Below are 17,033 nucleotides of genomic sequence, written 5' to 3'. Positions count from 1 at the left end.
GGTCGCCTAGGGCGACAATTGTGTTAGGGGCGCGAGCGCACTCTAGTGCCGCCCATTACTTCCCATTAAGCATAGAATCGGAACAAGCGAAATACAACATAATGTTCATTAAACAAGATCGTCATAGGGCGCCCCCTCAGCCACACGTTTAATTACTTATCAACCTGATTATTAGATTGAATAATCAGTGCTCATCTTGCGCGTTCATCAAAAATGAGGCGCCTAAACCACGCACGGACGGAAAAAGAGAAAAAAGAAAGGAAGAAAATCGAAAGAAAGCCCAGTATAGAGGTTAGTCTTCTTATCTCAGCCAATAAGTTGTCAAACAAAATAAAATTACTTAGTATCAATCTTATTAACTAATATTTATTTTATAAATATTATTAATATTGTCACTAAGCTATCACTTGCTAGTTTTCTACATAATTACTATACGTATTGCAAACATAACTTCACTGACAATAATCTACAATAACCTACATGGATGTCATTTAAATATAAAAAGTCCAGTTGGTTATGAATGTAACGTATGCATGTTATTTATAAAAAGTACAAACGCTCTCTACGTGGGCGTCGGAAGGAAATAAATACGGCCTCTCGTTTTTTTTTTTTTTTACTGGAGCAGCCTAACGATAGACGCCATATTATTTACATTAAACAAAAATATGCTGTGTTCACTAAATTCTTTACAGTGGCTGTAGTGTAGTGGTAAGACGCATGGCATCAAGATTTGATGCATCTCGATCAGAGGTTCGATCCTGCCTTTTACCACACTCGCTCTATTCCCTTTTCCCATCACATATCAGATCGGAAAGGCATTTATTTTCAATAAAAAGTGAGAAAATGTTTGAAAAGTGGAAATAAAGCGTCGAACGTGTTTAATAATAAGTGCTTCTCAGTTAGGCCTACGAAAAAAGACATGTGCTGAATTAGAATAGAGACGATAAAAGTGAGTGGGGTGGGGTGGAGGGGTGGGGGGCGCAAAACTCCATCTCGCCTAGGGCAACCAAAGAGCTAGAGCCGGCCCTGTTTGTGCTATTTAAAGGGTTTCTTCAGCAAAAAGCATATGGCTTTGTATGAGTAGAAACGTCTCGGTTACGTATGTAACCCTCGTTCCCTGAGGAGGGAACGGAGACGTAACGTCAGTGACTGACGAATGGGGGTTTCGCTTAGAAGCCTGTCATCTCCGAGACTAGAAAGCGCCCAATGGCAGTGCCAATGCTATGGGCATGCGAGATTTGCATGCGTAACTCCGCCTACCCACGTGGGTATATAAGGAAGTAGCTGGCATCATCGCATTATGTTTTACCTGCTGAGGAACCAAGTTGAACTCCGTTCCAGCGGTACAGCGGATGTGGCAACGGGACGTTACGTCTCCGTTCCCTCCTCAGGGAACGAGGGTTACATACGTAACCGAGACGTTCCCTTTCGTTCAGTCACTCCGACGTAACGTCAGTGACTGACGAATGGGGGTCCCAATGTAATAACGCCACTCGGCTGTCTTCCAGTGCCCTGCGCAAGCGTGAGAGCCCTGATGCAAGATAGGACGGTCAAAGGCCTCTACTTAACACAGAAATACCAAGGTACACTGGGAGGCATATTCCAGGAGGAGATATGCGCCAAGATGCCTACCCGTAGGGAGGACTTAGGGATACACGTATGACCCCGGAGGGCTGCATACGGAAGATCACTGGGGTACCAGCCGAAGGTGGATTTTTTAACCCCAGGGGGTGGCAAGGTTGCCAAGGGAATACACCCGCTCAGGGAGGCTTACGGTGGAAATACACATGTGGGGGTCGCCAGAGGGGAACCATGCACATGGGGCACCTGGCCGGACACGAGTGTCTGGACTAAGGGCAGACTTACTGGCGTCGGCGTCATCAGTGCTGGAGGAGCTCAGGGCTCTCGGGGAACTCACCTGAGAAGAATATCGCACGTATCCAGTCCGTGGAGTGGAATGGCGAGCAAGCGAAGACACCTGAGCCAATCCATTACCGGCCACTTGTAGAGGCGAGTACATAGTCGGATACAGGCTCCACTCGGAGGTTATAAAACCTGGCGAATGTGTTTGGTGTCGCCCAGCCTGCAGCTCTGCAGATGTCTGTCAGCGGAGCGCCATGTGCTAACGCCCAAGAGGAGGCCACACTCCGGGTGGAATGGGCCCTGACCCCAAGGGGACATGGGCGTCCCTGCTGCTGGTAAGCCAAAACAATGGTGTCCACTATCCAGTGAGACAGCCTTTGCTTTGAGAGAGCCTTCCCTTTCAGCTTCCCACCATAACAGACAAAGAGCTGGTCTGAGGTCCTGAAACACTGCGTCCTGTCTACGTAAGTGCGAAGGGCGCGTACTGGACAGAGCAGTGCCAAGGCTGGGTCTGCCTCCTCCAAAGGCAGCGCTTGCAGGTTCACCACCTGGTCTCTGAACGGAGTGGTGGGAACCTTGGGCACATATCCAGGCCGGGGTCTCAGGATCACGTGAGAGTCGGCCGGCCCGAATTCCAGGCACGCTTCGTCAACCGAAAATGCCTGCAGGTCCCCTACCCTCTTGATGGAGGCCAGTGCGGTCAGGAGCGCTGTCTTCATAGACAAGAACTTAACATCTACTGACCGCAAAGGCTCAAATGGGGCCCTCTGCTGAGCACTTAGAACTACTGAGAGGTCCCAAGAGGGTACGAGAGGAGCACGAGGAGGATGTAGTCTCCTCGCACCCCTCAGGAACCTGATGACCAGGTCGTGCTTACTTACCGTTTTCCCGTCCAGGAGGTCATGGTAGGCGGCGAAAGCGGCCACATAAACCTTCAGGGCGGATGGAGACAGCCTTCGATCCAACCCTTCCTGGAGGAAAGAGAGCACAGACCAGATCGGGCATTTCCAGGGGTCTTCTTGGCGAGAAGAGCACCAATTGACGAAGAGGTTCCACTTCAACGCATAGGCCTGTCTCGTGGACTCGGCCCGAGCGGAAGTGATGGTAGCCACCACCGGAGGTGGTAGGGTACTCAAACCTGCCGCGTCCTGTCCAGGAGCCACACGTGGAGGTTCCAAAGATCGGGACGCGGGTGCCACAGGGTGCCCCGTCTCTGAGAGAGTAGGTCTTGTCTCAGAGGAATTGGCCAGGGAGGGGCTGTCGCAAGGAGCACTAGTTCTGGGAACCAGGTCCGGCCGTGCCAGTACGGGGCGACCAAAATGACTTGCTCCTTGTCCTCCCTGACCTTGCACAGAACACGTGCAAGAAGGCTCACTGGGGGAAACGCATACTTGCGTAGGCCCCGCGGCCAGCTGTGCGCCAGTGCATCCGTGCCGAGCGTGCCCTCGGTCAGGGAATAGTACAGGCTGCAGTGGGACGAGTCGTGGGAGGCAAACAGATCTACCTGTGCGTCCCCGAACTGATCCCAAATCAGCTGGACCGACTGGGGATGGAGTCTCCACTCCCCAGGGATTGGCTGAACCCGTGAGAGCTCGTCGGCTGCACGGTTCAGGATCCCCGGGATATGGACAGCACGAAGGGACCTCAGGCGCTTCTGACTCCATAAAACGAGATGGCGGGCGAGTTGAGACATGCGGCGGGAGCGTAGACCGCCCTGGTGGTTGATGTACGCTACTACGGCCGTGTTGTCCGATCTGACTAGTACGTGTTGACCCTTCAGCAACGCTCGGAAGCGGTGCAGGGCGAACCGTACTGCCAGCAACTCAAGGCAATTGATATGCAGGCGGCTCTGGCTCTCTGACCAAGAGCCGGCGGCTGCATGTCCATTGCACATGGCACCCCAACCCGTGGTGGACGCATCTGTTGACACAACAACATGCCGGGAAACTCGTTCTAAGGGCACTCCTGTCCGTAGAAAACTGAGGTTCGACCACTGGGTGAGTGTCTGTCTGCAGGCCTGAGTCACTGGGACCCGGAGCGTGCCAGACCGCCATGCCCATCTCGGGACTCGATCGCGAAGCCAGTGCTGAAGCGGTCTCATATGAAGCAATCCGAGCGGCGTTACCGCGGCTGCAGATGCCATATGCCCCAGGAGCCTCTGAAACAGTTTCAGTGGAACCGCACTCTTGCTCTCTATCTGCCTGAGGCAAGTCAGCAGCGACTGCGCGCGCAAGCCGGTAAGCTGCGCGCACATGGCGACCGAGTCGATCTCCATACCGAGAAAAGAGATCCTCTGCACGGGGCAGAGTTTGCTCTTCTCCCAGTTGACCCGAAGGCCCAAACGAGCTAAGTGGTGGAGAACCAGGTCTCTGTGTTCGCACACCCGGTCCCGAGAGTGGCCTAGTATGAGCCAGTCGTCGAGATAGTTCAGGATGCGAACCCCTTGTTGCCTGAGTGGCGCAAGGGCTGCCTCGACAATCTTCGTGAAGACGCGAGGGGACAGAGCTAGCCCGAATGGTAGTACAGCATACTGATATGCCCGCCCTTCGAACGCAAACCGTAGGAACGGTCTGTGTCACGGAAGGATGGACACATGGAAGTACGCGTCCTTCAGGTCGATCGCTGCAAACCAATCGCATGGACGAACGCATTCGAAAAGGCGTTTTGCAGTCAACATCCTGAACGGAAGCCTGTAAAGGGATCGGTTCAGGACGCGAAGGTCCAGGATCGGTCGTAACCCACCGGATTTCTTCGGTACAATGAAGTAAGGGCTGTAGAAGCCGGACTTCATCTCGGCTGGAGGGACGAGCTCGACCGCACCCTTCGCCAGTAGGGTTGCGATCTCCGCACGCATGACTGGGGCATTGGACCCCACCATGGTGTACCGGACACCCCGGAAGCGGGGAGGAGCTCGCGCGAACTGAATCGCGTAGCCGAGCCGGATGGTCCGTGCGACCCAGCGGGACAGTCCCGGCAGCTGTAGCCACGCTCCCAGTGAGTGTACCAACGGGGTCATGCGGAGCACCGGCGTACCCTCGGTGGGGCAGCGAGGCAGCGTTACCGGCCCGGACTCGGGTGGCGTAGCGGCCCGGTGTCGGGGCGGCGGTAACGGCTGCGCCCTGACAGAGGAGACCAGGGAAGGACTCGCGTTCCACTGGGGTCTGCTCTGAGAGGGGGCTGGCGACAGAGAGGGACGAGAGCGGCGTGGCCCGGGGGCGGCGCACACTGCCGTCACCGGTCTCTGGGTGCTCAGAGATGGGTTTGTCAGTTCTTTCTTTAACCACATTAGGGTGCTGCCACCCCGGGGGGCGGCAGCGGAACGAAAGATTCTCCCCCGGCCCTCCACCGGGGGAAGGAGCGGCCCTGCTGCCGTCTCCTGGAAAGAACTGCCCATCTCTGAGCTGTCCGCGTCAGGAGCGCCGTTTGGCCTGGCGTTTAGCGAGAAGTGTCTCTCCTGGACCACACAAGTGGACATCACCCGGCCCAGGGAGCGTGCGGTAACCTTCGTCGCTCGGAGAGCGAGGTCGGTCGCGGCACGCAGCTCATCTCTGAGCCCTGGGTCGGCTCCACCCTCGTGCATGTCGCACAGCAACTTGGCCTGGTAGGCCTGGAGGGTTGCCATGGCATGCAAAGAAGCGGCGGCCTGCCCCGCAGCTCTGTAGGTCTTCGACACCATGGAAGATGTGAATCTACAGGCCTTGGAGGGGTGCTTAGGATCGCCACGCCAGGAGGAGGCGCTCTGGGGACACAGTTGCATCGCCACAGAACGCTCCACCGGGGGGACCCCAGTGTACCCTCTAGCCGCCGCCCCATCGAGGGCGGAGAAGGCGGAAGAGGTTGCCAAACGCTCGCGAGAAGACACGGGGGCCCTCCACGAGTGCGCAACCTCCTCATGCACTTCCGGGAAGAAAGGAATTGGGGGCACGGCAGGACGGCTGTCCTGTCGTGGCGCACCCAAAAACCAATCATCTAGCCGCGAACGCTCCGGCCGGGGTGGAGGGTTCCACTCCAGACCGAGCGCCGCGGCCGCCCGGGCAAGCATGGCTGTCAACTCCGGGTCCGACTCGGACAATGCTGGCGCGCCCGGAGGCGGCAGCACAGCCGAATCCTCATCCTCGGTGGACTCTAGCCCACCTTGTGATGCGGTTACCGACATCTCGTCCTCCTCTGGAGCGCCGAACGAAACCCGCGGACCGGCCGAGACCGAGGCCGCGGGCTCCATCACAACGCTCGCGGGTACCGGTGCAACAGAGGGGGGTGTGGGCCGAGGCATGAGCGTCGGAGCTGTATTCCACACCATCACCCTCAGGTCACCCTGGCCACCAGCCGAAGAGACGCCCCGCGGACCGGATAAGACCGAGGCCGCGGACACGTCAGATCGGGGGGTGATGGAGGGGACTCTCACTCCGGCAGCCGCACGGAGATCATTGAGTCTCGACCGCAACACGGAGATGGCCATGTTCCCGCAGTGAGAACATGACTCATCCACAAGCGCCGCCTGAGCATGCTGGAAGCCCAAGCATGCCAGACAGTGCGAGTGCCCATCAGTGGAGTGTAAAGACCGGCCACACCCAGAAGCACACGGGCGAGACATCCTGAAAAGGACGTGCCACGTGTGAGCTCTTTTGTGAGAGGATTAACCTCGCAGTCGATGCCGAAGCGCCCAGGGGACCACACACCAACCGGAAACCAATCGTATGACCAGCAGGCAGGAAGTATGTGACCGCTGGAACGCGCCGAACACCAACACCGACTGGAAGATCCTGATCGTCTCGAAGAACTGACTTAACTCAGAAGGCTTATAGGAGTGAAAGGTATGTAACCCTTGGCTCCGAAGCATTAAAACATAATGCGATGATGCCAGCTACTTCCTTATATACCCACGTGGGTAGGCGGAGTTACGCATGCAAATCTCGCATGCCCATGGCATTGGCACTGCCATTGGGCGCTTTCTAGTCTCGGAGATGACAGGCTTCTAAGCGAAACCCCCATTCGTCAGTCACTGACGTTACGTCGGAGTGACTGAACGAAAGGGAACCCTGGAGTATAATCAAATGATCGTGCTCCCCCCTTCTGTTCTGGGCAAGAACTGCAGCAATAAACCCCATTAAGGTAAACAGAACAGAACCAAAGTATACAATATTGTTAATTTTCTTAAAGGGGTGATGAATTGAGAAATCAACTTTCCCTTGAGGTTTTGATATATAAAAGGTCATGCTAATATAAGAATATCCTGTAAGTTTGGGAGCCGAAAACTTCCTTGTTAGTCAAAGAAAAGCTTTTATAGACACCAGGCCCAGAAAATGATCGTGTTCGCATCTTGACGTCATCGAGTGACAAAACACGCCTCGACAGAACAATTAGCACGTCTAATTCAGTAGCCCCGCCCACCGTCGGATCGTGCTAGCCAGCAGCAATAAACATGCTGAAGAAGATAGCAAGATATTGTGGAAGAACACAGTCGCTACATAAGCTTCCTTCGGATCCTAATATTAGGAATGAGTGGTTGAACTTTATTTTTAATGAAGTTCCAGCTCACGTGAGGAAGATATTGAACGTGTGTTCGCTTCATTTCACAGCGGAATCATTTGTAAACAATTCTCGGTCGAGCTGGATTTGCAGACATATTGAGATTATCGGATCGGACAGGAGGAATGGTGCAACACACTTATGTGAGTAAAACGTCTTTTGTATATGTAATAGTAGTACCGGGCCTATGTGTTTTACAGACGGGCTACTAAAAGCCTGTCGGCATGCCGATGAATCTCAAATAGTGAAATAATATTCCTTTCTTGATCTGGGCGCCTGTGTGCATGTGTTTGTGTGTGTGTGTGGTTCGCACTTATATCCACCGAGCGGGAAGGCCAAGTAATACAAAAATAATATTCCAATCAATCGGATGAGAAATAAATCATTGTGTTTGTTTGATAAAGACGTTTCCTGTGATCGAGAGAATCATTTCAGTTGCCACTTTCCAAATAATCCCCCCCTCATGTGAACTGACATAACAGGGGCAGAGATATGACAGCGAAGCTTAAGCTCATTAAATATGCAAATCTTATCCAATCCTAGCCGTAGGCGTTTACCTCCAAGTCTCCAATGCGGCACACCCATCCAAACCCAGCGTTCAGGAGAGAGCCTCAAAACCCGTGCAGAAAATAGCCTATTACTTATTAGTCATGATGTTTTTGAATGTAAAAACCACACGAACGTCATTAGTTGACCTCAGACAACAGTATAAAAAAAGAAAAATATCCACTTCATGACACCTTTAATGACAATAATTACAACACAATTGAAGAAATTAGTCTCATTCAAGAGGAATCTCAGAAACACCAGTCGGGACTGGATGACAGGAGGAGCTGGGGATGGAGAAGGGTAACTAGCTCTTGAGCAATGTGATAAGGCCGCTGATAATACTGAATGGAGCTTATTTAGAGAGATGCTGTGATATGTGACGTATTCCTATAGGTAGCTGTAGATCAGCTGAGAGTCATGACTAACACAACCTGCCAGAACTAATGCCACACTTGATTTCTTATGTGATCAAAGTAATCTGATTACGTAACTCATGATACTTGTAATGTGTTTCCCCCAACAGAGCCGGACCAGCGTTGTTTTAGTATATTTGAGATAACATATAGTTTTTAATGAATGTTTTATTTTGAGAAATTTTGTTGTGTGTAAATATTTTTTATTCATTTAAGTTTTTTTTAAAGTTATTTTAGTACATCAAGTTAAACGAAATGTAACTAGCTTAAATAAAACAAGTGTATGTTTTTTTATTTCATTAAACTTTAAACTTCTTCAAAGTAAGGATTTTTAATGGTTTTAGTTAACTATGATAAGTTGGAGTGATGGTTCACCCTAGAAATGTTTAAGACACGCATTTCAGCAAAATTTTGTGGGCAAAAAAAGTCCATTGTCTATTGTCAATAGTTGAGCGAGGAAATAAGGAGCTCAAACAGAAATCGGCAAAGTTTTAATTAAATTCTGCTAAATCTGTGTGAAAATGTATATATTATTAGATATATTATTTTTTAATTTCAACATTAGGCTAAGACATCAATGGTTAATGTTGTCTGCTTGTTGATTTAAGTGATGCGGGTGACGTAAAACTTATCTGACGTAACGTTTTCTCAATTCACCCAGCTCAATTTGGCAGGTGTGCCAAAAAGCTAATTTTGCACCCTAGCTAGACAGGTTTTCGCCTGGAATTAATGTGAGAAAACCTCTTTAATTCCACAGAGACTGTTCTGAGAGTGCAGGCAAACTCATTCGTCATGCCAGATATAACCGTCAGCTTATCACGCACACCCATTTCATCAACACATCACAAGACTCATCTCAGCCTTGCACATTTTGTGGATGTGTGTCTATGTACTTTCTGGTAAGTGATCCATCATCTGTGGGGACACAGGAGAATTTAAAGGTAAAACATGTCTAATTTCCTTCATGCCTGTAGACGCCACTCAAGGAAGTCAATTGCACACACACTGACCCCTTGGGTGCCTTTTTTCAGATTTTTAAATAGTAGGTCACAGTTTGGGCAGCTGGAGGAACTGGCTGACCTTCTGCCGATTCAACACCCACCCATCCCCGTCCTCACTAAAGCCTCATCTGGATAAACTCATATCCTCCTGCCCTGCAATGATTTTTAATGCTCTTATTTTGTTTCCAGGTGTCCAGGTTTGGTTTTAATACTTTTAAGCCCAGCGGATGGATGGAGATTATTTCCCGCTGTCCTTGAGCTCAACTTTCAAAGTATAAAAAAGCAATAGGATAAAGTTCTCTCACATTTAAAGGAATTTTTCTGATTTAAAACAAGTTAAACTATTTCTATAGTAAAAAATGTAGGTCATTTGAGCTGTAAATGTGTCTAAATCATCTTTTTCATGATGGGATCGTTATCAAACTTATGTAGCATAATTCATCTGTGTGAATGTTTAACGGACAAACTGACACACAAAGTGCAGATGTTTTTATGCAGGCTACAGATACTTTATTTCTAACAGCTGGATTCAATACAATTTTGTATTTAATTTTTTATTGAGAACTCAAAGACTTAAATTATATAAATGTGTATTTTCTGAATGCCGGCATACTGTAAAAACAAGAAAAGTTGACATATCTCAAAATTGTAAGGCAACTTGCTGCACAGCTTTTTTGAGTTTACTCAACTTTTAAACAAAGTAGTTTCCTTAGTAAGGTCACATGTCTTAATTTAAGATCTTTTGTTCAGCTGATTTAATTTATATAGTATTTTTTTTAAATTATTTTCTTTTTACGATTGTTCAACCATCTTCTTTTCACTGGTTAAGCAAACTTTTTTTTTTAATTTAATTGTTAACTAAAACATAATTCATAAGTCAATATTTTTACAGTGCAGTATATGATAATATTATAGTGTTTGCCATTTTATTACCAATACTATTTTTTTTTTTCATATATCCTTTCCTGTCTTTGTTTAGCATTTCTATCAAATAACTTTTAGACAGAACTGTTAGAAAAGTCTGAGAACATGAGCCATGGTGCATCAGCCCTAAGGAAGGACATTTTAAGTTTTAGGAGGGCACTGACATTAAAATACAATTCTGGCCATTACGATAAGATTATAATTAAAACAAAACACCATTAAGCAGAACACAGAGTATAAACTAAAATCAAAACCAATATGCTTATAATTATTACAATAATAGTTATTACTATTTTGTCTTACTTTTGGCAAACCTTATTTTAGATTTAAAACCTGATTTGTGTGATTTCCTAGCAAACAATTAACCAAAAAGAACAAAAAAGAAAGAAAGGAAAAGAAACCAAAACACAAAACAGAGCAAAACAAGAAAACAAAACACAAAACAAGAAAACAAAACACAGCACAAAACAAGAAAACAAAACACACAAAACAGAGCACAAAACAAGAAAACAAAACAAGAAAACAAAACACAAAACAAGAAAACAAAACACACAAAACAAGAAAACAAAACACACAAAACAAGAAAACAAAACAAGAAAACAAAACACAAAACAAGAAAACAAAACACACAAAACAAGAAAACAAAACACACAAAACAAGAAAACAAAACACACAAAACAAGAAAACAAAACAAGAAAACAAAACACAAAACAAGAAAACAAAACAAGAAAACAAAACACACAAAACAAGAAAACAAAACAAGAAAACAAAACACAAAACAAGAAAACAAAACACACAAAACAAGAAAACAAAACAAGAAAACAAAACACAAAACAAGAAAACAAAACAAGAAAACAAAACACACAAAACAAGAAAACAAAACACACAAAACAAGAAAACAAAACACACAAAACAAGAAAACAAAACAAGAAAACAAAACACAAAACAAGAAAACAAAACGCACAAAACAAGAAAACAAAACAAGAAAACAAAACACACAAAACAAGAAAACAAAACAAGAAAACAAAACACACAAAACAAGAAAACAAAACAAGAAAACAAAACACAAAACAAGAAAACAAAACGCACAAAACAAGAAAACAAAACAAGAAAACAAAACACACAAAACAAGAAAACAAAACAAGAAAACAAAACACAAAACAAGAAAACAAAACACAAAACAAGAAAACAAAACAAGAAAACAAAACACAAAACAAGAAAACAAAACACAAAACAAGAAAACAAAACACAAAACAAGAAAACAAAACACAAAACAAGAAAACAAAACAAGAAAACAAAACACAAAACAAGAAAACAAAACAAAAAATTAAAAAACTAACAAAAAAACAATAAAAGTTATACTAGTTTGTCTTATTTCTGACATTTTGGCAAACCTTATTTTAGATTTAAATCCTGACTTGTGTGACTTTTCAGCATACAATTAACCAAAAGGAAAAAATGGAAAACAATAAATGAAAAAAAAAAATAAACTTAACTAAAACACAGAACAATCACACACACACACACACACACACACACACACACACACACACACACACACACACACACACACACACACACACACACACACACACACACACACACACGATTTTTCCTAGCCTACAATTAACCACAAAAAAAGAAAAGAAAAACAAAACAATAAATAAACCAGAAAACAAAACAAAATAAGGACGGTTTGTTTTGTTTTGTTTTGTTTACATAAATGTGTATTACTTTCTCCTTACTTTTTAAAAACTAAAGACCAAATAAAAGTCCCACTTCTGACACTTCTCAGCCTGAAAAACGTTTGGGTCAATGCGATAATTAAAAATGGCAAATATTTGATGAAAACCTATGGTTGGTCCTGCGCCAGCCGGGTGACTTCCTTTGGGAATGCTAAGGCTATGCTTAATTCTACGGTATAAAGTCATGTTCGGCATTTAAAGTTATGCTTTTGGCACATGCTTTTATGCAGTAACCTACGTTGCATTCAACATATTGTTTTTTTAAAGCAGAGTATGCATTCGCTGCCAATCAAACCCATATGCATTGGTAGGTCCATTAATACCCACAATGCACTTCACATTTACAGTTATCACCGATTTCTGCAGACATGACAGGCTGAGTAAAATGTCCCTGGAAAAGAAGACAATGGAGTTCAGTGCACTGACGGGAATGTGAATTATCCTTTGAAAATGGCAGCTTTCTGTTTGCCTGACTTTTGTGCTGAATAACAATGACGGCTAAATGACAGTGATTATCATTCCTTTCATCCTTCGATGTGCGAACACTTCAGTCAGAGGACGGGGAAATATGGCATATCAAGAAAGTAGCCATTGTTATGCATCATAACGCGCGGTAAGGCCACGCAAAAAAGAAACGTGTCTATTATAGAGTTTAGGCTCAGCACATTACAGACTTTCTCTCTACAGGGGCATTAGTGTTTATGTGCATTAAATCAGCCTAATTATGTTAAGGTTTTAATAGAAAGACTTTATAGCTGCTGAGGCAGAGTAATTTTATACTAGAAGAGGAGGCAGTACTGAAATCACTCAGACACACTCAGACTAAGTGAAAGATATAGTGCTGATATACACTATGTATATGGATCTCCTAGTCCATCTGTTTAAGTTTGGCTGGATTTGAATTCGCATCGCCTGTATGAGCACTACGGCTCAATGCGTTAGAGCACCTGTGTCCACCACTAAGCCACCGCTCTGACAGCTGTCACACTGTATGTTGTGTGTTTAGTTTGCAGGGCTGAACTCTTTCCAGGCCTGTTGGTTTAGATTACGATAATGCACCCTTAACAGCTTCCTTGAGCATTGCGTCAGACTTCCTCTGGTTGAAGGAGAGCTTATTGCTTCTTTAAACAACAGTCTAGCAAAAACATTGCCAGTAGCTCTGATATCAACACACTAACACAACATACTGTGTGAGGTCCAGCAGTTGGGGCTTTCTGACGAGAGGCTAGTCCATCCTTTTGCTGTGGTTTTTGTATGTGTGTTTGTGGACCTTGGAAAGCAGGAAACAACAGGGGGAGGTGCTGATGTGAGAAGGACAGAGAAACATCTGCTGCTCCAGTGCACTACTGCTGACTGCCTTTGGTGATGATTGGACTTGGACACATGGAAAAATCCTCTGAACGGCATTTGTATATGACATTAAGGAAGGACATTTACATTTGTTTGGAATAAACTGACATTAAAATATAATTATGGTTAATACTGAAAAGCTTATTATTAAAATACAACACAATTAAACAGAACACAAATAACATAACATAACATAACATAACATAACATAACATAACATAACATAACATAACATAACATAACATAACATAACACAACACAACACAACATAACATAACATAACATAACATAACATAACATAACATAACATAACATAACATAACATAACATAACATAACATAAAACAAAACATCTCAGGTTACGTATGTAACCATGGTTCCCTGAGAGGGAACGAGACGCTGTGCCGAAACGCTACGGGAACGCCTCTGCGTGATTGCGTCATGAAGCACTAGTGAAATCTGTCCAATAGCGTGGAGATACGTCATGGGTGAGTGACGTCATCGACCAGGAAGCTATAAAGCACACCCGGACCAAACGGTCGTCAGCTTCTGAACAAGTCGAACAAGTCGATCACAGGCATGCCGGGAGTATGGCATCGCGACACAGCGCCTCGTTCCCTCTCAGGGAACCATGGTTACATATACGTAACCTGAGACATTCCCTTTATCGAGGGAACTCGAGCTGCGTCGAAACACTACGGGAAAGAAATTCCCATGTCGCTATAGTCCCAAGTGTCTGTCTATGTGAACTGCTCAACCCACAAACATCCGGGAACCTGGGGTAGAGGCTAAATTGTAAAACCTCACAAAAGTGTGCGGAGAGGACCACCCTGCCGCATCACACACCTCTTGAAGCGAAACTCCTGATATTAGAGCCATAGAGGCCGCCATACTCCTGGTTGAGTGGGCTCGGACTTTCAGAGGTGAAGGCTGTCCAGCCGACTCGTATGCTAATGAGATAGCCTCGACTATCCCTTTGCTCAACGTCTGCTTAGATGCTGGTTTTCTTTTACTCGGGGACCCAAAACACACGAACAACTGATCCGATTTTCGCCACAGGGCAGCTCTCTGGACATACGCATCTAGGGCCCTCACAGTCTCCTCGTAGAAGGTGCTCTGGACTAGGGTTGGGCGATGTAACTTAAATCGGCAGCTGACGATGTGTACAATAAAACATTGCGATGGACGATGATATTGTCTGGAGGGGGGGTAATAATATTTTCGTTTCGTTTTCGTTTTTTCGAACTAGAGCTTAGATCGGTTCAAAAAAATCAAGACCGACCCTACCCAAGCCAATGCACCCGAGAGACCGGCCCTGCCCGACACATTTACTGTAATTACGAGCCCGAGCCCCATTTAAACCCGACCATTTTTGAATACGTGGGCGTTCTGTCGAGAACGAGCCTGTAATGACTAATGAGCGGAGCGGAGCCGGTGTGATCAGCTCAATAATCTGCAGGCGCGCGCTCATGAACCCAGCGGTAAAATGATGTTCAAATCCAGCTCAGACATGACATAAATCTGTAGCTTAATATACTTGTCGTAGCCATTAAACAATGTTTTTAATTTATGTTTAAATATTACAGCCTAATATTATTTTTTAATTTCATCTGATTATGATAGGCAAAGATGCGAGTGGGTCAGAAATGATTTTGGTGGTTATATTTAGTTTAATATTAAGTTTAGTTTTGTAAAAAGCCTTTCTTTCGTTTTGTACAAATTGTCTCTTAATTTTAATAAAGGTTTCTTCGGCCAATTGCATGTATTTAATTAATAAGAAGCAAAAAAGTAGCCTAGACTTGACTATGAGGTCGCGGAAGCGATCGCTTTCAATGATCATGAACTGGAGCGCATCTCAAATACACTGAAACTCAGCAGGCTAAACACATAACATAACAATTTAACATAAACATAACAAAAATAAAACAAAACTAAACCCATAAAAAAACACATAACAAAACAAAAAACACAACAACACAAAACAAAACACATAACACACAAAACAAAACACATAACAAAACAAAAAACACAACAAAACAAAACACATAACACACAAAACAAAACACATAACAAAACAAAAAACACAACAAAACAAAACACATAACACACAAAACAAAACGCATAACAAAACAAAAAACACAACAAAACAAAACACATAACACACAAAACAAAACGCATAACAAAACAAAAAACACAACAAAACAAAACACATAACACACAAAACAAAACGCATAACAAAACAAAAAACACAACAAAACAAAACACATAACACACAAAACAAAACACATAACACACAAAACAAAACACATAACACACAAAACAAAACACATAAGAAAACATAAAACAAAACCCATAACAAAAAGCACGTAACATGAAATAACATAAGACAAAACAAAACAAAACAAAATAAAACAAAACACATAACCAAACAAACAAAAACACAACATAACAAAAAAGATAAATATGAATATAAATATAAAGATAAATGATAAATAAACAAACCAAAGCACATAAAACAATTAACAAAACAAACAATTTCTGGCCGATACAGATACATTTATATTTATTACAATAATAGTTTTATAATATTTTGTATTATTATTATTATTATTATTATTTTTTTTTTATTTTTTTTTACATTTTGGCAATCCTTACTTTAGATTTAAAACCTGATTTGTGTGATTTCCTAGCATACAATGAACCAAAAAGACAGAAAAGAAAGAACAAGAAAAGGAAAACAATAAAAGAAAATAAATAAACAAAACAAAACACAAAACAGAACAGAACACAAAACAAAAACAAACAAAATAACAAACAAAGAAAGAAACAATGTCTGGCCAATACCGATGAACTGACATTACAATATAGTCATTATAATAGTTTGTCTTATTGTTTACATTTTGTCAATCCTTACTTTAGATTTATAAACTGATTAGTGTAATTTCCTAGCATACAATTAATCAAAAAAAAAAGAAGAGAAAGAAAAGGAAAACGTATTTCAATTAAATTAAAGATTGAACATTGGTCTGGGGAGTCTGCTCTGTATTTTCTACAGCACAAGAGGAGTGATCAACGGGCATTATTCACATGACTCTGTGCGCAATTGGATAGTCCTCAGCCAATCAGACCACAAGAGGCGAGATCAACGGGCAACGACCCATCGCTTCTCTATCAGCCATTGTGTTAAACCCGTGATTGGTTCCCGCAAAAGTGTAACAGAAGCAGTAGAAATTAATGTATTGCCCTGCGTCCCAATTTGCATACTATCCATACTAAATAGTATTCGAAAATAGAATTAGTATGTCCCAAATCGTAGTATGCTGAAAAGAGTTTTCCAAAGATGCCCGGGTGGTTTACTATTTCCAGTCCGATCGATGCGCACTCTAACGGCTGATATTGCCCACAACCCATTGCGAGTTGGACAAGGATTCGATAAAAACTACAAATGCGGATAAAAAGCGTAAAAAAACTACAAACATGACGGATGTGCGAGTTCGATGGTTAAGTAGAGAAGTTTAGATAAAGGGGTTTGAGGGACCAACTATCAGTATTTAAAATATATTTATTCAGTGTTGTCCACATTATATTTCACTTGCAGCAGCATTGAGCACTTTTGTAATGACACGTTTGGCCATTAACTTTTAAAAGCATCATTATATT

At 44.1% G+C, this 17,033-nt stretch overlaps 1 protein-coding gene across 8 annotated transcripts in view; it reads right to left on the bottom strand.

Annotated features, from left to right (window-relative positions):
* Positions 1-17,033, bottom strand: part of nav1a (neuron navigator 1a) — a 216,824-nt gene that overhangs the window by 126,370 nt on the left and 73,421 nt on the right. The gene's annotated exons all lie outside the window — the stretch shown is intronic.

Source organism: Pseudorasbora parva, chromosome 6 (assembly GCF_024679245.1).
Source record: "Pseudorasbora parva isolate DD20220531a chromosome 6, ASM2467924v1, whole genome shotgun sequence".
NCBI lineage: Eukaryota > Metazoa > Chordata > Actinopteri > Cypriniformes > Gobionidae > Pseudorasbora > Pseudorasbora parva.
The sequence above is the reverse complement of the archived record's forward strand: the minus strand, read 5'-3'. Positions and strand labels throughout refer to the sequence as shown.